At 51.5% G+C, this 22,917-nt stretch overlaps 1 protein-coding gene across 1 annotated transcript in view; it reads left to right on the top strand.

Moving 5' to 3' along the window:
• Positions 1-22,917, top strand: part of ebf1b (EBF transcription factor 1b) — a 97,847-nt gene that overhangs the window by 14,450 nt on the left and 60,480 nt on the right.

Genomic DNA, 22,917 nt, shown 5'->3' with positions numbered 1-22,917 from the left:
CCACCCCAACACACACAGACACACAGACACACACACACACACACAGACACACACACACAGACACACACACACACACACACACACACACACACACACACACACACACACACACACTCTCTCTCTCTGCCCTCTGTATCCCCTCTCTCTCTCTCTCTCTCTCTCTCTCTCTCTCGCTCTCTCTCTCCTCTCTCTCTCCCACTCTCTTTCTCTCCTCCCTCTATCTCCCCCCGGGTACCCAAATGAGGCCTTTCTCTCTTTTGCTCTGCATCTGTTTCTCCCCAAATCTCCTTCTCTCCAAAACCTCTCTTTCCTCTGACTATCATGTTGTTATTACAGTATTAATAACAATTTGTAGCTGCAATGGTTGTATTCATAACGTGTTTGTTGGTTGTTAGACATTAGCTACAATGCTGTGCTCTGTACCGTTGCCTTTGTTAGCATGTGTATGTGGATACACAGGTATGCTTGGAGATGTTGGGCTGTGGGCACTACAGGAAATGGTTTCGTGTCGTATGTCAGCTACTGCTCAGGCTCAATGAGGCATTTTCTGTCACAGGTCACAGGTGACAGGTCAGAGGTCACAGTGCTCTTCTAGAGTGTCTCCTGTTCTCGGTGATGTAGCCAGGCTGCTGGGTCCTCCGCATCCCAACGGCGCGGTGCCGGGTGTCAGGCGCCCGGCGCCGACGCTGACCCACTTCACAGGAACCAGACAGAACTGTCCGGGCCAGTTCTGGATGGGGCTGAACAGGCGGTTCAACGAATGAACTTGGAGGCGCTCGTGGGCAGCGCTCCCTGGGGAAAGAGTCAGTTTGGTTTGAGGAGGCGGCCGGAGGCCGCCACGTTCCCTCGTGAGCGAGCGTCGAGCTCAGCGGTATCGCCTCAGCGGTATCGCCTCAGCGAGCGTCATCTCTGCTTCCGTGGAGAAGACAGGAAAGAGGCGGCGGCCACGGCGAGGTCGAGCTCCTTCCTCTCGTGGATTTGGCTGGGTAAAGAAGAGCTCATTAGACTGCCCTTGTTTCAAAGAACCGGCTCGACTTTGCCGTCGTAATTAGCGCGGCCGGCGTTAATTCTTCTGTCTGCGCTTCGCAGGTCACGCTCTAATTAGATTTCTCTCCTAAGCCACAGGGATAGACCACTGTCAAAAACACTAATGAACCCTTATTATACAGTTAAGAGGACAAATTTCATGTTTTCTACGGTTTACACTGTGCATTTGGAAACAAACAATGGCACAAAGGTCGCTTTGCTACAAAGGGTCATCAGGTCTCAGCGCTGACCCCGCACAAATCGCAGGTGTGGCTCGTTGTCTCGGGTCCTCCACGTAGGCGGTGACGAGCGTGCCCAGATTCAACGCTGTTCTCCCATATCCTTAATAGGCTCCAGACACAAGCTTAGATTGGCGACACATGTAAACGCATTCTTTCCCCATATTCTTTTTTTTAATGCAGCTGTCTTGTTGTGACTCACATTTCGTGCTTTCTCAAGCCCTTTCACTCTTCGATTGCATGTTTGTGTGTGTGTGTGTGTGTGTGTGTGTGTGTGTGTGTGTGTTCAGCTTGTGTTATCTCCTTTGCTTTAGCCATATGCTCACTTCACCTTCCACCAGCTAGACTGACCTTTCACCTCCCCCAATAAGAATATTTCCAATACTTTAATCTCCCCCCCCCACAACTGTCACAGACACAAAAGCCAGTTGACATATGATAGACGCCGCCAACGGTCTCCAACCCCCCCCCCCTGCACACACCCCGGTGTCTCTCCTAGGTTAATCACTCTCACGCCGCCCCAGCCCACCCAATCTTCCTCCTCTGCAGACGTGCTGAGGACTCTTATTGTACGACGTCTCGTCTGGTTCTTACCTCCATCGCTAGTCTTCGTGTTTAGGAAAAAATACCTAAAAGTTTGAGCTCTAGTTTGAGCCTTCGGTAAAGCCAGCTGATGGGGAAGAGGCAACTTTTAAGGGATTTTTAAAAGATCGAAATGTTTTAAGAGGGATTTTGAACTAGAAATAGGTCGGCGTGGCACTGCGGTCGTGTCACCTGTCCTTGGCGGCTTCTTTCAGGCGTCTAGCCTTACAGGCTGCTTGTTACTCCTGAGACCTGAGATCTTTTGGCCCAGGAGGGGTGTGAGAAAGTGCTTGCATTTGTGTGTGTGTCTGTCTAGAGTCAAACCTTTGCCACACGGTTGTCCGATTTCCTGATCCGAAGTGGGAATCTCAGGAAGGTTTTCTCAGAAATGTCATAAGCCAGGATGACTCTGAACTGGTTTACCCTCGTCTATAAAGTGTATACCGGTGCAGTGAACTGGCGCCGGTCAGATCCGCCTTGACGGTTTTTTCTCCACACTCTAGTGTCTGTAAACGGACTCTGAGCTGAGGAAGGTCTTTCTCTCTGTCTGGGGTTTGACGGCACTCCATTCATGGAGGAGGGTGGGGTGCGGGGGCCTTCCTGGATGGAGAATCTCTGGCCACCCGGATGTGGCAAAGCGTTTGTGTGTGTGTGTGTGTGTGTGTGTGTGTGTGTGTGTGTGTGTGTGTGTGTATGAGTTTGTGATCGCATGCCATTTGCCGCCACACACGGCTGAGATTGTTGCCAGCTCAGCCTGCCCCAAAAGTAAAACCCTGAAAGACACAAATCAGTGTATTAGCGCTCTCCATTACCTCATACATGGTTGCTCTACATTGTCTGGGTTTTAAGCTGATCTAGGCATTGTCAGAGTGAGCCCAGCCATCACTGGGGTGGGGGTGGCAATAGAGAGGCAATTAAAGAGAGCAGTGGCATGCAGAGAGTGAGAAAGAGCAGACCAGAGAGGAAGGAGAGGGAGGGGAGGAGAGGAGGGGAGGAGGGGAGAGGAGGGAGGGGAGAGGGGAGGGGAGGAGAGGAGAGAGGGGGGGAGGGGAGGGGAGGAGGAGGAGAGGAGGAGAGGAGGAGGGAGGAGAGGAGAGGAGAGGAGAGGGAGGAGAGGAGAGGAGAGAGGAGGAGGAGGGGAGGAGGGAGAGGGGAGGAGAGGAGAGAGGAGGGGGGGGAGGGGAGGGGAGGAGAGGAGGGGAGGAGAGGAGAGGAGAGGGGAGGAGAGGAGAGGAGAGGAGAGGGGAGGAGAGGAGAGGAGAGGAGAGAGGAGGGGAGAGAGGAGGGGAGGGGAGGAGAGGAGAGGAGAGGAGAGAGGAGGGGAGGGGAGAGGAGAGGGGAGGAGAAGAGAGGAAAGATATCGAGCTGCAGCACTACGAAGATTGATAGAAATGAAAATGAGGAGGAGTGGGCTGGGTGGAGGTGGTGGTGGAGGTGGTGGTGGTGAGTGGTGGTGAGTGGTGGTGGTGGAGGTGGTGGTGGAGGTGGTGGTGAGTGGTGGTGGTGGTGGTGGTGGTGGTGGTGGGTGGTGGTGAGTGGTGGTGGTGGAGGTGGTGGTGGTGGTGAGTGGTGGGGGTCTCTGACGCATGCAGCTGTTGCGTGGTTCGGCAGTGTTTTTGCTCTATGTGTGATCCTCGTCAGCCTGGCTGGTAGAGGACAGTAACTCCGTATCTTCCTCTCTAAGATAGTAATGGTGGATGAATGGCGTGAAGTTCATTCGGCTGCAAACATCCCAACAAGTGCTAAAGGCATTCAGCTATGTGGGTGGGTGGCTGCTCTATCCTCTCTTACCCCCCTGCCCCCTTCCCTGTCCTGTCTTACCCCTTACCCCACACACCCTTCTCACCTCACCTCAGCGTTATTGTTTTTAGTATGGGTTTATACTCTTTTTCTTTGTCTGTCTGCTTGTCTCTCTCTTGCTTTCGTGGTCTCTCTCTCTCTCTCTCTCTCTCTCTCTCTCTCTCTCTCTCTACTCTCTCCTCTCTCTCTCTCTCTCTCTGGGAAAGTGACTCTAACTTCTCCTGAATGGCATTCGCCCTCTCTCTGGTCTGTAAGGCTACGTGTGGTGTGTGAGTGTGTATTAGTATGTGGTCGTGCAGGTGGGTGTTTTTGAATGTGTGAGTGTGTTTGTGTGTGTGTGGCTGTGTTGCTACAGGCACTGGAATCGCTGGTGTGTGTCCTGTCAGGGGAGGTGGGGGGGGTGGGAGTGGTGTTTCTGTGTGGAAGAAGGAAGCCCCCTTTCTGTCAAAAGGACCAATCACAGGCGAGCGCGCACGTGCCGTGCACACGTGTGCGCGTGTGCTGAGGCCTGTCAATCATTCCCCCATGGCAGGCGTGCGTTGTGGGCAGGAGGTGACTGGCTTCATTCGTGCAGGCCTCTCTGGGACAGTGCGGCCCTCTAACGCTGCTCCCGCGTTTATGATGCAGGAATCGCGGGTGTGTCATCATTCATCATGTAAGCTTAATTACTTAAAGTCCATCTGCTCCTGTCGCCTAATTGACATGTTGGGGGGGGGGGGGGGGGGTGCAGGATGGGAGGGGTCATTAAAATGGATGGAGGCATCCGCTCACAGTGACGTAGTCGGCAACCGTCCGCGCGACGGGCTGCGGTCAGAGGCTTTGTGGCGTTAGACGTAGCATTGCTGGCGTCTTTGCTCAGTTTGGGTCCTGGTGCAGAACCTGTGATATAGGGTCATTTAGGGTAGCGCAGGTCCACTCGTGTGCCTGTAGTGATATCGATATGTTCTGTTCGGTGATCGCTAGAAGATTTATCCAGAGGTGTGCGTGTGTGCATATATATGTGTGCGAGTGTGTGTGCGTGTGTGTATGTGTGTGTGTGTGTGTGTGTGAGAGAGAGAGAGAGAGAGAGAGAGAGAGAGAGTGCTTCTGTGTGAAGTACCTCCCAGATACAGCCTCTAGTTTATCATGTCGGCACATCTGAAACTGAGAGTGATTCTCAGCCTTTCCCATGTGAAAGAGATGGGCACAGATTTGTTTTTTTTATAGAATGCTTTGTGTGTGTGTGTGTGTGTGTGTGTGTGTGTTGTGTGTGTGTGTGTGTGTGTGTGTGTGTGTGTGTGTGTGTGTGTGTGTGTGTGGTGTGTGTGTGTGTGTGTGCGCGCGCGAGGGATTGTTAACACTAGTGAGATGTAAGACACATTATGCATCGGCCTGATGATCAGAGTTTCTGCTGAATGAAATTTTTGACCTAAGTGCAGAATAGCAGACAGGAAGAGCCCCTCCTAGGTTATTGATGTCACTTCCTGCTTTGAATTGCAGTCTTTCCAGGTGCATGAGAAAGAGAAAAACATGACTGTTTTCAATGGGATATAACATTTGTTTTCAATTGCTTTTCTGTGTGACTGTATATGATACCAGGTTAATTGCTGCCTCAGAGTTACATCAAACTTCAGAAAGTGTCACCCATCCTTCTGGGAACCAGAAAGACTGTGTTGGTGATGGTGCCACTTGAAATGTCATTAGTATAACACTGGCACATGAGAAACAGGAAGTAAAAATTTAGAGCGGCACGTCACACCACACTGAGCACTTCACTGAGGCCTGAGTCAAACCTGCTTGAAAACAGTTCAAAATCCCACTCGAATATTTTCGCTTTCAAAGCTGCTGGTTTGTGTAATCGGAATAAGCAGATCCGTTGTTATCCATCCGACTTTCAGATCGTCCCGCTTTCCGACAGGTAGGTTCGAGATACACGGAGGATGGTCCATCAAGTGACATCATAATTTTTTTGCAAAACTTCTTAATTAAGAACTTCGTAACTCTGCAGGATTTCGTAAGCGCTGGGGGTTGGGTGCGCGCGGTGTTGCCGAGGTGAGTCCGCCAGGCCGGCACGTGGGCGGCTGTGTTTATTCTCCCCTCTCTTTTCAGGCTCGGCCGCTGAATCATTCATGAGGGCGTAATGTATGGAATCCTGGAGTTTCTGTATCCCCGGCTGTGTTTTTAGAGTCCCGTTAGCCGGGGATCCTCCCGCGCTCCCGGCCTATTGTTGTGTTTCGATTCCACTTCCTGCGGGGAAAGGTCACCCATGGCTCTGAGAACGCGCGAGCCCTGTGAATTATTCATGCCATTGACTTTGTGTCAGAGAAGGAGAGAGTGAGAAAGAGAGAGAGAGAAAGACAGAGAGAGAGAGAGAGAGAGAGAGAGAGAGACAGCGTAGTGGGGTAGAAAAGCATGGGCTAAGGGAGAGAGAGACAGGAGGAACAAGGATGTTTTATTCATTTATCTCATTTAGGGTCCCTAGTCGCACCTTTCCTACCATTAAAACGGCAACATTTATGCTGGATGCTAATTTGGTTTAACTAATGCTCCTCCCACACATCACCGAGCTTAATTCTCTACGCAATGATGTTTTGCTAACCGGCGATGCGAACTGGTGGTTGCCACACCTGGAGTTTCTGTTTTAGCAACAACCAGCTATAAACTCAAAAGTCAGATCACAAAACATCAGGAACGAGTGATTTGATCGGGCTAATATGGCCCAAAAATTTTGGCTTTTGGATCGGCAAATCACAGCAAAGGACAGAGGCTACCCCGGAGGCTGTGTTTAACAGGGCCAGGCCAGACACAGCACCTCCTGCTGAGCCCAGGTTCTTTAGGGTTTACAGAGTTCTGGGAGTGCGGTTGGGGGAGACGGTCTTGCCCCGGGGCCGCCTCACACACAGATGTGGTCCTGTGCCTCTGCTTTACTGGACCTTTTGGGACGTATCGCACCATCAGCAGGGGGGAGGGGGGGCAGGCGGTGCGCGTAGGGACGAGAGGGGGAGGGGCGGCGGCCATGGCCCCACAGAGGAGGTACTGGAAGGGTCCGCGATCCGCTCCCTCCCCCGTCTGCCTGATGGCTCCCCCAGCACATTTGCAGATGCTTTTTCCGCACATACTCGCGCACGTCTTCTTTCGCTGCGTTGTTTTCTTTGCGTGTTTTGGGCCAACGAAGAAATTCACCGCCCAAACGGATCACCCCTCCTACCGGGGGACCTCGGCCCGACCTCATCCCGACCTCGGCCGGGCCTCTGTGGCGGTCCGATTAGGACGGCTCCTGCTGGTTGATGGAGCTGCGGTTTGGGAATACTTGGTCCCCTGCGCTTCGACACGGCAGCGCACAGAGTTGCTCTCACTCCGAGGACCGTTAGCTCCGGGCGGGCGCGGCGCCTGCCTCCGCTACTCCCCCCCCCCCAACCCCAGAGCCCGCTTAGTCATGAATGGGCCGCTGTGTACCTCCCGCCAACCCCCCCTGCCGAATCACAGCCGTGCCCCCGCCCCCACCCCTCCCCTGCACCGAGGCCGTTTTCATTAGCGATGTCATTAAAAAGAAAACGTACGCTGCTGGCCGAGAAACTCGACCAGGCCCTCTTTGTCAATGGATAGATTCAGCCAGACCCCTCCCTGGGTAATGGATGCTCATAATTTGCCCCTCAGCAGCAATACGTGTGTATGCACGTGTGTGTGTGTGTGTGTGTGTGTGTGTGTGTGTGTGTGTGTGTGTGTGTGTGTGTGTGTGTGTGTGTGTGTGTGTGAGCTCGTGCATGCATAATTTCATTAGGACAGTAAGTGGCAAACATGCCCCGCTGTTGGGTAATGTTTCTCACGCCCCCCCCCCCTCTGCTGTAATTTAGCAGCGATCCGGGAACACCTCGTCACCGCACCGCTGTCCCAGGGAGGCCCGTTTTTGAAATGGCGCTATTTACGACGGCCCACCGGGTCGGGTTCGCTCCGCGTGCCCCTGCATGGACAGCGCCTCCAAACGGGACTCGAGCTCCGAAGCCGCTCCGTCAAAGCCCCGATTCTTTCCCCTCTCCCCGTCTCACCCGTCACGTCTGGGACAGATCGTGTGTGTGTGTGTGTGTGTGTGTCCCACACACAGCTCCTGGAGATCTTCGGTGATTTTCCGTTTGGCGAGGTGGAGGCGTGGCCCCCGAGGGGCACCGTTCTCCCGCTCGCCCTGCTGGATCTCGGGGTGGCCACCCGGCCTTCCTGTAGCGGACCGGGCGCTGAGTGACAGCCCGGGGTCCGGATGCTGAGGGACTGGAGCGTCGCTGTCACCTTCCAGACAAGCCTTGACAGGGGACGCTGTGGAGACCGTCACTCTCCACGGAGGACAATGGGGATCGAGCTCTCCTTCTGCTGGAAAGAAATACAATAAAGCCAGAGGAAAGGGGGATGGGGCTGGCTGCCCACCCCCTTGTACTGTTACCCCCTCGTACTGTTACCCCTTGTACTGTTACCCTCTCGTACTGTTACAGAGTTGCATTTGTGGTTAACGGCAGATTCATGCATTCGGTCCTTAGCGACGTTGGTGAAGAAGGTGACATGGAGTTGTTATTATTTTCCAACCTAGTGACTGCATTTGTGTGTGTGTGTGTGTGTGTGTGTGTGTGTGATGCTTTAGTGCCAGTGCCTGGAGCGACTATGGTCTGATGTAGACCTGAGATTCTCTTTACTTTCCCTCTGCCTCTCTTTGTTTTTTTTTTTTGCCTTTCGCGCGTCAGGTTGATGGCATGGTTGGAGCCCCCCGGGGAATTGTGGGAAGCGATGATTGACAGGCCGAATGTTTAGCTGTTTTCGAACTTGTCAGTCGTGGTGCTGGACCCCGGCCGCCTGGGATCTGTTCGCCAAAAAGTTTTACCGCTACAGTTGCAGGAGACTCGGTCTCATCTCTGGTAAACACCGCGGGTCAGTATGAGCCTCGGTAGACGGACCTGCTGCTAACTACCGTGTCACAGGCTGCGTGGAGAATGTAAACAAGACAGAGCGTGTCGGCGTGTGTAGGAGAACCGAGCCAGGCGGCGTGTCGGCGCTCTCCGACGCTCGGAAGGGAACTAAAAGCGTCTGTTTTGGGGTGCGAGGGGGACGCATGCGGGGGGCGGGGCGTTGCCGTGGCGGCAGTCATGCATCACTCCATTATTAATAGCAGGGTCCGAATAAAAACGCAAGGCATGTCAGATTTAACGGATGGCTGCGTCCCCGCTGCCGGCCCTGTCCAGGCAAACTGGTGGGGTGCTGGGGCTGTGCGTGTGTGTGTGTGTGTGTGTGTGTGTGTGTGTGTGGTGAGAGTGGTGAATGAGTGAATGTGTGTGTAAGAGAGATTGGTGTGTGTATGTGTGTGTGTATGTGTGTTTGTGTGTGTATGTGCATGTGATTGTGGTGAGAGAGACAAAGTGAGCGAGAGAGAGACTCTGTGTGTGTGTGTGTGTGTGTGTGTGTGTGTGTGTGTGTGTGTTATACCTGCAGGAGAGAACATGGAGGGGGGGGGGGGGGGCGCTTTGGCAGGAATAGAACTCATGCCGTCTAAATGATGCAGCATAGTGAAACATGGCCTCTTTTCCTGTTAGAGCACAATGCTGTCCGCTCCTGGGACAAGAGTTAAAAATGAGTGCCTTACAACAGCAACTCGCAAGGTTATTCCACCAAACTCCGTGCCGAACAAAGGGCTGCTTGACAAAAGCGACAGCTCCAACAGCATCTATTAACAGGCTACCATTTTGTTGTCACAGTGTTTCTTATATTAGTGCACATTGTTTTGGCTCCTTATAGCTTTTGCCACATAGTCACTTCCAGCGCTTAACTCAGACACTAAATTGTGTTATCCAGCCCTTGGCAAGCTCCGCCAGCCCGCTGTGTGATTCACGTCTGTGGCGGAGAGACTGTGGAGCGCAGAGAGGTTTTTTTTTTTTTAAAGTGCGCTTGGCTGGACGGGGGAGGACCAGCCTGAGGCTGCGAAGTGAGCCGCAGGTTCAGCGGGGCGGTGCGGACGGGTCTGGGTCTGCTGATGGTGGTGGAGGTCTTCCTTTCTCAATCCGAAATCTTTCATGCAGCGGTTTGGACGGGTTGAACTCGGCTGACTCGGTTGCTACCGCTCACGCCCGGACCTTGTTAGTTGAACCTGTTATGCTTGCTCCCCTGCCCAGCTTGCTTCCATCAAAAGTCGTCGAACGCAGTCACCTCCGTCACAGTCTAAACGCAGTCACCTCCGTCACAGCCTAAACGCAGTCACCTCCGTCACAGTCTAAACGCAGTCACCTCCGTCACAGTCTAAACGCAGTCACCTCCGTCACAGTCTAAACGCAGTCACCTCCGTCACAGCCTAAACGCAGTCAGCCCTGCTAAGCTCTCCCAAAAAACGCAGTGATTGACGGGCTGGCAGAGTCCGTAATGCGCCTGAGCTTCACCTGGTACGCGGTACCCTCCGAACACGGCCTCCCTGTCCGCCACACCGCACCTCTCGCCAGCCCTGCTGCTTCTGACAGCCCGTTTTGCTGAGTCTCTCAGTGTTACAGCTATGAGGTTTTTGGCATCAATTACACAGCGATCCCTGCGGCGTCAACGTTCTATATAGAGAGCAGGTGGGCAGCGTGCCAGGGAGACGTCTCGTCTCGTCTCTGGCTCCGGCCCCTCCAGACCTCTTTCATTTGGCTCCCGTCTTTTTGCGTCCTTTTGTTATGCCCGTCCGCATTGTTTGGACGCCGGTCTCATAGGCTCCGCCGCGGCCGCCCTCAAACGCGCGGCGTCCCCGTGGCCCCGCTCACACGGCTGGGCCGTTTGGCCTGTATTTCGGGAGCTCCTGAGCCTCGGCAGGGCGTGGGCAGCGGGAGGGGGGGGGGGTGACGAGGTGTCCTCGTGTCCTCCTCTGTGCGGGCACCCATGCCCTCGGGCGCGTCTCGATGAGAGGGAGATGGCCCAAAGTCCACCACAGCTGCCGCTCTCACTCCTCGCCCCAGGGGAGGCGTGTTTGTCCGTGGCCGCCTGGCTCCAGCTGCCCCCCCCCCCCCCACTACCACATAAACTCGCTCCATCCGCCACCACTGTACACAAACCCTGCACCCACAGGGTGGGACGGAGGAGGGGACGGCTGCAGAGCCTCGGAGCTCCCTTAGGTCTGAAACTCGGTCTTCCCCCTTGCCCTCGTCCTTGGTGGAAGATGATGTCATGTGTCTGGGGATGATGTCAGGCGTCTGGCCCCCTTTGTGCGGATCAGCGGGCCCTTCCTGTCCGACGCGTCTGCTCGCGATCCCGGAGCAGACGCGGCCCGAAAGGCGACTTCCCCTCCGAAGGCGAACCAGGAAGACAGCCAGCGTCCCGCCGAGCCCGCCATTGTTATACTCGCCCGCCACCCCACCTGCTGCCTGGATCCATGGCCTTGTTGACCATCCAGGTCACCCTGTAGCATATGGCATGGGAAACACAAACACACCCTGCCCCGCCACGTGCTGGTTCTGAACCCCGCTATAGGTTCTGAGACGAGGAGATGAAGTGACACAATGTAATTTAGAAGCACTGGATTGAAAGCACTTGCAAACTGAATTAAACGGTTTGAGAATAAGCACACATTTTTACCTCTTTCCTCTCCAAACAACCCTAATAACATTTCTTAGCTGTAAGTGAGAAATAGGAAATGAAATAATTGCACGACAACCACGCTATCACCTTTTTTTGCCACCATACGAGACGTTTTTGGAAGTGTGAATGCGCATTAACAGCTTACAGTGTCTCATTCACAAACAGAAAATGCTGAATAAGACTGGAAATATTTGATTGTTTGTATGAATGTTTGATCACAGTTTATACAACAGCACTGAAACTGCCATGAGTGTAATTAGCATGATGGCTGTAATTAGTCTTACTGAATTAAGTGAGAAGTGTTCAAGGCTGCACCAAAACAAACAAGTCTGGTGTGAACACCCCCAATTCAGATAATTGTGCCTTCCCACGAGTCTCTTGGGCTAAGACTGATAGATTTAAAGCCATAATACTATAATGCGCATTCACTAGAATTAAAGCTAACCCACCTTAAGTAGATATTGCAGCAGAGATAGGTATAATTTCAGCAGTTATGTTTTTCTAATCATAAACGGTAATAAATGTCACTGCATAATTGACGGGGGCGACAAGCCCCGCCCCTCGGGGATGTTCCATATGTGATTTCTCTGGAATGGGTGTGAGAATTCACATTGCAGGTTTTCACTTCCTTCTTCCTGTTCTCCCCCTCTCCTTTCTTGCAGCCATTGCCCAATAGAACGGTGACCTTTGTCACAGCCTTTGTCTGTGTTTTGTGGATATTTTCACACTTAATTTCGTAATCAGCATGGATGGTAAAGCATTAACCAATATGAAAGCTAAAATTTTAGCTGCCCCCAAAACTAGTTAGGCCACAAAGCTTGCGCCTGCCACGATTTTTCTAAGACTCCGTCATCATCTGTCACTCTGTTTTTGCAGTTTGAGAGAAGTTCATATCAGCAACCCTCCCTTTGTGTCCTCTAATCTCTGTGTAAGCTTTTTTATGATGAAAACATGCCGCATTAGCGTAGTACGTAGCAGCAGCTCCCGCCTCAAACACACAACATTGCAGAGAGACATGTGGTTCGGCTACATCAAGTGCTTCATATTGATTGAGGCTAAATGCCACGGGCAGACAAGCTCTCGACCATCTCCACACTGTGTTTTTCAGGAAGGAGGGAAAAAAAGTGTCGACGCTTCATCTTAAGTCTCCTTCTCCTAAGGGCAGGACAAAAAAGGAAAGAACGAAGGAGAAAAGAGAAACGCAGCAATTTTCTAATTCAGTCAAATAAAGCACTCCCCGTGTCAGCTGTCAGACAGCGGGCTTAGCCGAGGGGTCAGGGGTCATGGGGCCGCTTTCGTGAGCACGCTAATCGATTAGCCGTCAAGGCGCCGTAGCCGGGCTCGAGTGGCAAGACCGATGGCGGCCCACCTGGGTCCCATTTCGATAATTGCTCACCGCCTGGGGAGCGCCACCTTCTCCTCCTCCTGGCCCGAGGGAATGAGGGATGAAGAACATGATGAAAGTGAGAAATAAATGGTAGTTTTAACAGACAGCCCCGCCCCTCTGAAGCCCCTCCTTCTCTCACACATTCCCTGCCAAGTTGGCATGGTTGCATATGCTGAGGGCGGGATCGATTGGAGAAATGGCACGAGGTAATCCGGCTCGAGTGTCACCGGCCCTGCTGAGGTTAAGCGTGAAGCTCTTGTAGCCTCAGCCTCCGTCACACGGAAGGTCACTTACTTCTCATGAATCAGGCCAGCACCTCCAGTTCGGAATTAAAGCCAACACACTCATTTTCCCAGCTGTGGTACAAGGCACTGCAGGCTGAGCGCGGGCTAGCGGATTGTAAAATCGCGCTCTCCCTTACAGTCACCTCTAACCCACCCTTTCACCCTGCCAGTCGGAGTCATGTCAAGCAAGCGTGGGTTGTTTTTTTGTTTTTTTTTCAGAGAGTACGAGCCTCTCCGTCTGACACGCCTGTTCTCGCCTGCTCGGCCCCATTACACTTCCGGGAACGTTGAAAGATTCATTATAAGTGGAGGATAAGGATCAGATCCAAACAACATCGAAGTTCAAAGGCCTCGGCGAGCACACGTGTGCGACTCGGTCCGTCACAGGAAATGGCTACATTTCCCCTGCTGACAAATGTGAGGGGCCTAGGAGATAATACCAGGAAGCAGTGCTAACCATCTTTCCTGAGTGCTTGTGAACTGAGGTGTGTTTATTCCCCCCTTCTGTTGGATGCCCTTGAAAGATAGGTGCAGTTCTTCATCATAATAAAGGAATCTAATGTCAACACATGACAAGGCGACCTCGTGACCCTCGCAAAACGGGAATATGGCGCACGCTGGTCCATGTTTGAAATCCCGTCTGAGTTCTTGGAGGAAGCGGAAAAGGAGAGGGAAGCGAAATCACGGCACACTATTGTAGTTACTTGGTTTTCCGGGCTGACAAGAAGACGTGAATTATAGCCGAGACCTTATTCACCCATAATGGGCAAATGGAGGCTGGATGCCTTTGCTTTTACTCTCCTAGTCACACAAATACCCCTTGTGTTTAACTGCTGTGTTTGCAGCTTTAATTGAAATCAATAGGCCTGCCAGGTTCCCCTGATGGGTTTTTGTGTCTCTTCTGCGATCCGTGTTCCTCGGGTTGTGCCCTAGAAGAATTAAATCACACGAAATCCATTGTAAGCCTGTGTTTGTATGAAAAGTGGGGTGAGGGGCAAGGAGTGTTCCTGTTTATGACCAGCTCACAAAGGCTGATTTCTCTGTCCCACACATACACACACACACGCATGTAGCGCATGGATGGGCCAGGATATACAGCCTCTCGTGGCGGTAACGCGAGGCGATTAGGCACTAATAGATTGCTCAGTCAGGCACCGTAGCTTAGGCTGCCATTACCGCCACGTTACTGACACGGGCCTCACACCGCTGATGTCACACGGTCAATTGGAGATGAGACAGGCTCCATCCGTCAAGCAGTTAGCGCACTTATCATTCACCGCTATCGTCCTCCGGCTTTTAGCGCCGTTTTTTTTTTCTTCTTCCACTCTGAGAGCAAAAAACATCGCCACAGAAGTCCTGTCAGCACAAACACGCTCACCAGAAAGGTCCGGAAGGGAGGAGAAAAACAAACAAACAAACATAATAACCAATAGTAACAACGATGTTAACTGAGAAGAAAACTGTAAGTCACTGTTTTTTTCCCACTTTCTTTTTCCACAGTGTTTGTTCGCGTGTTGTCCTTACGAGTATGTGGGTGGAATAATTCACGGCCCCTTAAGGGGTTTTCTCCCAGGCCACAGCCATGCACGTCGGTACGCCGAGCTCTTTTATTTTTTTCACATTGCAAATGAGAGGACATAAATTACGAGCCTTACTTTTTTATTTATTTTTTTAAGTTATGTTTGCTGCATTGTAATTTAGGTGCCATCCAACAGTAAGATGCTAATTGGCTAAATTACCGTGCGACAACATGGGATTTATGCTCGGCTAATGAGCTCCACCTCCCCACCGCCACCCCTCCCACTCCTCCACTGAAGCCGAGAGGCAAAGCACAAAAATACATCGTAGCGTAAACTCAGCAGGCAGGCGGGCAGGGCCGCTCGATTTACAACTCCACCGGCGTCTGGCCTGAGGAGCCTATAAGCGCAAACCTGACACCTCCGCCGCTGTTAGGGTCTAGCTGGCCACGTCGTCGGGTCATCTTCTGTCGCTCCTATCAGCACGGAACTCTTCATCCCCTCCCCCACATCCCCTTTTGCCGCCATTTTTCTGCATGCAACCCTTTGCTTACTTAGCTGCCCTTGCTAGTCCCTCCCCCCCTTTTCTGGGTGAAACACCATTAGCCGCCTAGCACGGAAACGGGAGGCGCAGATCGTTCCCCAGCTGTGGTGGCCAATGTCGTACTGTTTGTTTTCACACATCCACCTAATTTGTTCAAATACCTCCCCTTAGTGTCGGGGGGGGGGGGGGGGGGGGGGGTAGTGAGGAGGTCTAATGTTCAGAGCTCACAACTCAGCTTCAAACAGTGTAGACCTCTTGGGAAGGTGTAGGCCATGTTTTGTTTGGAGCCCCCTAAGCCACGTGGCTGCTCTGAGGAGCGGCGGCCCCGTGGACCATTGGGGCTAGCTGTGCCGCTGCGCCTTTAGCGTGTGGCAACCCTTTTGTTCCTACCGAGCCTCCGTCAACAAGCGGCACTATTAATAAAAGTCATTGTGAGGTGACGGGCGTGAAGAATGGGCCTCTCGGGCCGAACGGGCGTCCCGAAAACAAAGAGCGCGAGGGCTCGCTCCAGGTGACAATGGATGAGCCCCAGAAATAGCACGGAAACGCTGGGCAGGAGGCAGATCTGGGCTGAAGTCACCGCAGGAAATGCCCCTATGACCACCGGGCCTTAGCGATGTCCACGTAAACAGTGAGGGGGCCGCGCTGTCAGCGCCGGAGGGAATCACGCTTCGCACGCATGCCACTAGAGGACGCGGGCTGGCGGTTGGAGCGCTGTGGGCGTGGGCTCAACCTGAAGGCTGATTTGTCCTGTGAGTAATGGGCTGGGTGGGGCTGGACTGCACATGGATGTGCAACCCCACCCCCCAAAACACACACACACACACACACATATTCCATGTCAGAATGCAGAATGTGTGGTCATACATGCATCACATATGTATTATTTTTTCCCAGGCTTTTTAAAGTCTACTCTTAATCTTAACCTCGGAAACCTCAGAGATGTTTGTGCCCTTTTAGTTTTTTAAATGAAACATTGAACTTGTCAGGACCATTTTTTTTTTTGACCAGATGGGCTGCAACGTTTTGTCCTCTCCGAGACATCTTTGTCCTGAAAACATACGAACGCGCACACACAAACATGCGTGCGCTGTTGGTCTTATTAGCTTCACCTCTCCTCTCATGCATGTCCTCTTCAAGAGTGTATTACCAGGCAGGGCAATGGGGTCAGGCCCATGCTAAGATAAGAACCAGCGTGCGCACACGTTTACGTGCATGCTTGTGTGTGTGTGTGTGTGTGTTTGGTGGAGCCCGAGAGCTTGTCAGCATATCGCAGTCAGACGTGTGGAGGGGCTCTCTCTGCATTACTTCCTGTTCTGTAGTGGCCTGGCTTTAAGGCAAGTTCCAGTCACCCGACTCCCACAGGAAGTGTGCGCTGATCAGCTAATGGAAAGGAATGCTCATCTCCCGGGATCTAAACACTGCTAAACACTCTTCTGTTGTTTCTCTTATCCTTCTATTTTTTGAAATGTAAAATTTTTTTGTTTGTTTTCTTTTGGTGGGGGTGGGGAGGGGGGTGGGTTGAGTTTTTGCAGCGATGCCTGTGCTGCAAAGGGGCGTGAATCCATGTCCCGAAAGTAACCACGAGACAGCCTTTTACCGCGTGGCCCGAGAGCCCGGAGGAATCGGCTCTACCTGTGGAGGGTTGGAGCTAGCCTGCCTTCATCCTAGTTAGTAGTGTTCACGCCATGCTCGCAGGATTAATGTTTTGGCAGATTGCACGAGCCACCTCCCTGGCCCCCAACTGGCATCGGATGTACGGCAAAATCTATGGTGTAGAATCGACCCAGGACTGACTGTATCCTGGAATCTGGAATACAGCTAGAAGGTGTCCCAGTGTTTCCAGAACAAGCGCTAGCAAGAAGTAATGACACAGTCATAGTGGGGCATGTTTGGGTGCTCAGCCTCCTGGAGGGTGATATAGAGCAGACGTGTCTTTCCCCAACTGCTTCGTTCGTCATGCCATCCCTTTGCATAACTATATCAGGGCTGGGAGGCCCTCCCTTAGCCTCACCCCATAGTCCCGCCTCTCTTCCCACCCCCTGGACCCGCCCCCTAGTCCTGTCTAGCCTCTGTAGGCATGGTGCCAGATCCTCTCCCTCACCCCCTGGGAACAACAAGCCAACACACCTTAGACAAGGTGGGGTTTGAGGTCCTGATTGACACGTCCTAGTTGCATAAACAAATCTCACCTGGACTCCCTCCCCAGTAGCCGTGCCGGGATCGGGCTGCATCCGTGCGCTCACGCAGCGTGCCCAGCAGAGAGACTGTCAGCACTGGTTTCTAAAACAAACACGTGAGGGAGCACGCAAGGTATAAAGGGATGTGCAGAGGGAATCGAGGGGGGAACCTGAAGTGGAAAATGGCCTGCGTGAAACGCCTCGCTCGAGAACTGCGGTTATTATGGAATGCTCTAGCGTTCTTTATTTCCCTCTTTATTTTCCCTCATTTCAATCAGCGATACGGCCACACACCACCCACCCCCCGACCCCCCCTTGCCCCCACCCCTCTTGCCCCCACCCCCCAGCCTTCTGCACCACGCCAACATTCCGCGCTCCGGGGTCTCGCTCGGCCGACACAGGGCGTGTGGAGTTCTTTTTGCTTCTTTTTATAATTTGTCCCGGAAAAAGCCGACAATTGCTTGGCTGTAATGAGCGCCATTATCAATCTTGACGATGACAATAGGAGGAAAGCCTGCAGTGTGTGCGGGGCAGGAGGGACGCACACACACGCGCGTGTGTCCGTCCCGCACACACACACACATGCAAAAACAAACACAAAAACAAACACGAGTGTCTGTGCTGACCCAGACTCTCACATGCATGTGTCTGCCTCTTAGTTTTGTCCTATGTCAGAATCCACCGTTCAAGGCTTGCAGACCTGCAAACACATACACACACACGATTCACGTTCCTCCCCTCATGCACCGCCATCTCAAACACACACCATATCATGCAAGCTTTTGGGTTCGCCCGCCATCACAGAAGAGTTGCAGCTCCCAGAAGCCCCTGCGCGGGTAAACACCTAAAGCGAGTGTTTATGCGGCGAGTGATTTGTGTGGGAAAAACCTCCGGGTCTCACCGCTCTAGTTTATTTATGTCTCCGCCATATGGAGATGTTGCTGCAGATTGTACCAGGTCGGGGGGGGGGGGACACGGCACTGGCGCGGATCTATCAAATCTTGCGGCGAGAGCTAAACCCTGGCAGAATCCCATCGCCTTGATGTTTAGATCCTTTGCACAACTGAATCTTCCGTGCAGTGGAGGGCTATTATATTTGCCAAACACTTGCCTCTTTTTAAGAACACCCACTTAAAAATAAAAATCTTCTTATATTTATGTTCATAAGAATTCTGCCTTATTGGATGATGGAACAATACAGACTGTATTCTGTTCAAACATCGATCATTATATATATATATATATATATATATATATATATATATATATATATATATATATATATATATATATATATATATATAGAGAGAGAGAGAGAGAGAGAGAGAGAGAGAGAGAGAGAAATTGATATATAAATAAAGGTGAAGCTAAGGTGTGTTTTGCCCAGCTTGAGGAACGCTAATGATGGTGTTGGTCCAAAGGCGCAAGCCAAAGAGAAGGTGCCATGTGTGCTCTGGGCTCTATTTTTAGATTTGCTAGTCCGCTTGTTGCTTTACCACTTTCAGCCAGGTCAGTTCAGCCATCAAGCAGCAGCGTGGTGGAGAAGTGTCTCTGGGTTAACCCCGACGTGCACGCTGGGAACAGAACCACCGGGGACCGGGCTGGATCTTGACAGTCTTGTAGCGTCTCTGACGGCGCCACCACCCCCCATCCCCTCAAACCTCATCTTGCCCCATTTCTCTTTCGCTCTCCCTCATGCCACTATCACACTTCCTGTTGGGCAATGCTCCCCTGGACTTCATGGCTAATAGATTCATGCTTTTTTATCTGCGTCTAATTGCCCCTCCTGCTGATTTTATGACTGCGCCCGACTCCGGGATATAAAAGCCTGGAAAGTCAGTCCGAAAAATAAAACAACCCACAATCCTCTTCGGTCGGCGTTAAAATGGTCTGAACGCGGTGCGCTGCTCAAACCGCCTCTGTCTCCTGCGCCACATGGCGCTCCCCACAATTCCCTGCTCCATTATGTCCACATGTGTGCTTTTCACCGGAGCAGAAACCAGAGCAGCGGTGTTCACCTACATAAACACTGTCGTCATCTCTTACAATGACAGCTAGGGTCAGTCAGGAGTCAGCTATGCGCGCTCCTTATGCTGGACTGAAGGGTCTTTAGAAGAACTACAATAGGACATTAATGGCACAACTTCTGAGGTGTATTGGCACCTATGTCATACACGGCAGCGGTGTGTGAATCCAATACCGTGGTGAGATGCTATCGGTGGTATGAAACAAAATGCCTTTGAGAAATGAGACCTCTCTGTATTGTCTAGGTACTTTACAGTCGCACTTTATAACAGCACAAGGACCTACTTTATAGAGCCGTTCCCACAATGCATTGGTGTTTTTCCACAATGCGCAGTGCCGCTGAAGGTCCGGACCTCGTTGGAGTGCCGAGAGTCGGTGTTTGTCACACACCCGGATGAGTCTGTCCGATCAGACGAGGTAGCAGAACAGGGCCAAAGATCAGTATAGAACAAAAGCGGAAAAAACAAACAAGAATGACACAAGAAAAAGAAAGAGGAGAAAGAGACGGATGTGGATGGAGTAATTAAAGAGCCGTCGTGAGGCAGCACGTGTTGCACCAGCACATCTGATCCTGCCGGGCCTCAGATCTGCTTACGGAACCGGGTGTGAAAAATGGGAAAGAAAGAGACATGGGAAAACAAAGGCGAGGTGCTCGGTAAGCGTTTGCTTTGGTCTTCATTGGTGATTCTCTCAGGAACCCCTCCCAAGTTACTATTCTTCACATGGATAAAGTTGCAAGTCAGCATAATAGAAGGTCCCGTCTAAGGCATTCATGGATGACAATAGCGACGGTGCAGTTTTGTTCACTCGACTACAACTTGACCCCCTACTCTAGCCTGGGAAATCTCTCTGCTTACCGAACTTTAACGAATTTTAAACGTTGTACGTCGAATTTTAAACGTTGTACACTTTTTAGAGCTTATCAAGGCTTTTATGGGCAGAGGGAAAATTTGGCATTTTATTGAGTTAATTTGAAGCGAGCGCCTCCTCGACGATTTAGTTTGACTTTCTTCTCATCAACATGCCGGGTGAGAGAGAGAGGGAGAGAAAGAGAGAGAAAACATGCTAAGTCAAAGATTTTCTTACTCCTTTTTTGCTGTTGTCTGAGGATTATGGCTGGTGTCAGACTGCCACTTTCATTAGAACATTTAGAACATTAGGACGACAAGCAAAAACAGAGAGAAAGGGAAAGAGAGAGAGCGAGAGAGAGAGAGAGAGGGAGAGGAAGAGAGAGAGAGATCTGTTTCGGTACTATTTATACTTCCAGAGTGAAAAACAAAAGAATGACAGTCTTTCTGTCTGTCTGTCTCATCTCTGAGAAACGGCTCCTCTTTTGTGGCTCGTCTTCAGTGCACTTGCATTTGGGCTCAAGACAAAACAACAATAGGTTTATTTATTGTTCTGTTTTGTGGTGGACTGGTTTAAATAACAGTTGGGCCTCTCTCTGTTTCCCTCCCCCTCTCTTTCTCTCTGTTTCCCTCCCTCTCCCTTTCTGTGTCTGTCTGGTTCCCTCCCTCTCTCTTTCTTTCTTTTCCCTCGCTCTTTCTCTCTCTTTCCCTCCTTCTCTCTCCCTTTCTTTTTTCCCTCTCTCTTTTCCTCTCCCCCCCCTGCCTCCTTTCCCTCGCTTGCCCTCTTAGTAACGGCACCCAGTTAAATTGCCACTGCGAAATGTTTGTTTTCTTGGCCCTGTGCAATGTAAATAAATAAATAAATAAAGGAATGAATAAATAAGTAAAATAGTTTGCAGATGACAAACATGTCAGACCTCTGCCAAGTGTGAGTTTCCCTCTGGATGCCTGCGTTTGTTTCAGCGGGGCTCCTCTTTGATGGGTGGCGAAGGCCCTTCTCCGCCTGCCTCTTCTCCCCATGTTTCAGGGTTTTGATTTACCATAAGTGGCCCGTGTGTGTGTGCGAGAGGGAGCGAGAGACTGTGTGTGCGTGTGTGTTTTGCTTGTGCACATTCACACGAATGGCTTTGCGACACAGCGGGGCTTCGCTCCACATTTACTGGTTGCTCGTTGGTCGCTTTCGCCGTTCATAGTGTTGGGGCAGGAAGTGGGAAGGTGGGGCTTGTTGTGGCGGTGTGAATATTAAGATTCAGAAACAAGAGGTGAGAAGTGAGGTAAGGAGAAAAAAGAGGGAGAGAGGGACAGAGATAGAGAAAGAAAGAAAGGGAGAGAGAAAGGGAAAGAGGGAGAGAGAGGGAGAAAGGAAGTAGGAGGAAGGACTACTGAGGACATGATCTTTGAGTGTCAGCTCCTCGTGAAATTACTCACAGTCACTACCATCAGTACCCTCTATCACTATTCTCTATCACTATTCTCTGTCACTTCCCTCCGTCAGTACCCACCATCACTACCCTCCATCACTAACCTCCATCACTAACCTCCATCAGTACCCTCCATTACTAAGCTCCATCACTACTCTTAGGGTTATTTCACCTCACCAGCATTTCCCAAGCTTGGGTCCTCAGCGTCCCATGTGAAGAGCCATTTCCCACCCCTGCCATCAACTCCACGAGCCACGCTCTCAGCCGCCTGTGTCGCATGTTCTTCCAAACTCGTTGAAACTCTCCGTCTTATTTGCTTTGCTGCGCCGTTGGTCGACCGCGTCCTCATAGTGTCCGTGGGGGAATACCACCAGCAGACAAACAAAGACGGCAAATGTCACCATCCCACCGTTCCCTGCGCCCTGCGTTTGCTACTGTGGGATGCCGGCGCCTCTCCTGCCCTTTCCGCGCATGAGGCAGTCCTCGCTAGCGTATCGTAGCCAGTGTGGACATGAGCCTGCATTTTAATGGGAAATTTTGTATCTTTTAACCTGGCCTTTGGAGGGTCGCAAGACAGCCTTACCGTAAGACTATTAGAACTATATATACTACATCACAGTGAAAAGACTGGTGTTGCTTTATGTTATAGGTGCGGTGTCAAATTATCAACAGTGAACATTTGATGTCTACAGCAAATTGTACGCACATCCTGTGGTGTTAAACAATAAGGGAAGTTTTTTTTCCATAATCGGATCCCACCAGCTGGTAATTTGCAGGTACCCTCGCTAGTCATCGCATAAAAAAGGTTAGCAGTCACAGATTCGTTCGTGCGAAATCCGCCGCACTTGTTATAATCACTGCGAAATCTTAATGTGGTGGCGAACGTGTGGACCAGTTGTCTTATCCGCAGAGGCCTTGCGTGTTTCCAAGCAACCAATCATTGTCACAAATGATTCGGCTAATTAAAATCTCGGCCGATGACGAGTTTCGCTTCCCGTCCCAAATCAGGTGTACATCGTGGACCTTTGAAGTGGGATGGAAACTGCAACCCACTCGGCCCTGTGTGGACAGAACTGAAGACCAAAGTCCAAACCCTACCAGCATGTGCTGTGGAGGCCAGGCAGACGATTGTAACCTCCTTTCTCCTCGACACTCCTTTCCTCCATAATGTGTCCTGTCAGCACTTCCTCTTTTCTCCAGCGTCTGAATGAACAGTTCGGCCTCCGTCCTTCATAATTTAAAGACTGATTCTGGCAATCGAGCAGACAATTTGGAACCAGAAGGCGTTTCCCCATTAGCATTTCAATAGATCCTTGCTGATCGAGGAAGTCAAGGGCTATCGGCTAAACTGGCTTATCCATTCACTGTGCACCGCTTGATTTTCGCCTGTTTTGACACGGTAATCCGTGTCAGGCCCCGGCGCAGGGCAGCCCTCCTCCTCGGTTTGACGCACACTTCCAGGGCGTCTTCCCGCGCTCACCCCATACGCGGCAGCCACGGTTAGGCAAAC

Source organism: Brachyhypopomus gauderio, chromosome 18, assembly GCF_052324685.1.
Source record: "Brachyhypopomus gauderio isolate BG-103 chromosome 18, BGAUD_0.2, whole genome shotgun sequence".
NCBI lineage: Eukaryota > Metazoa > Chordata > Actinopteri > Gymnotiformes > Hypopomidae > Brachyhypopomus > Brachyhypopomus gauderio.
Note: the sequence above shows the minus strand (reverse complement) of the source record. Positions and strands in the feature narration are given on the sequence as shown.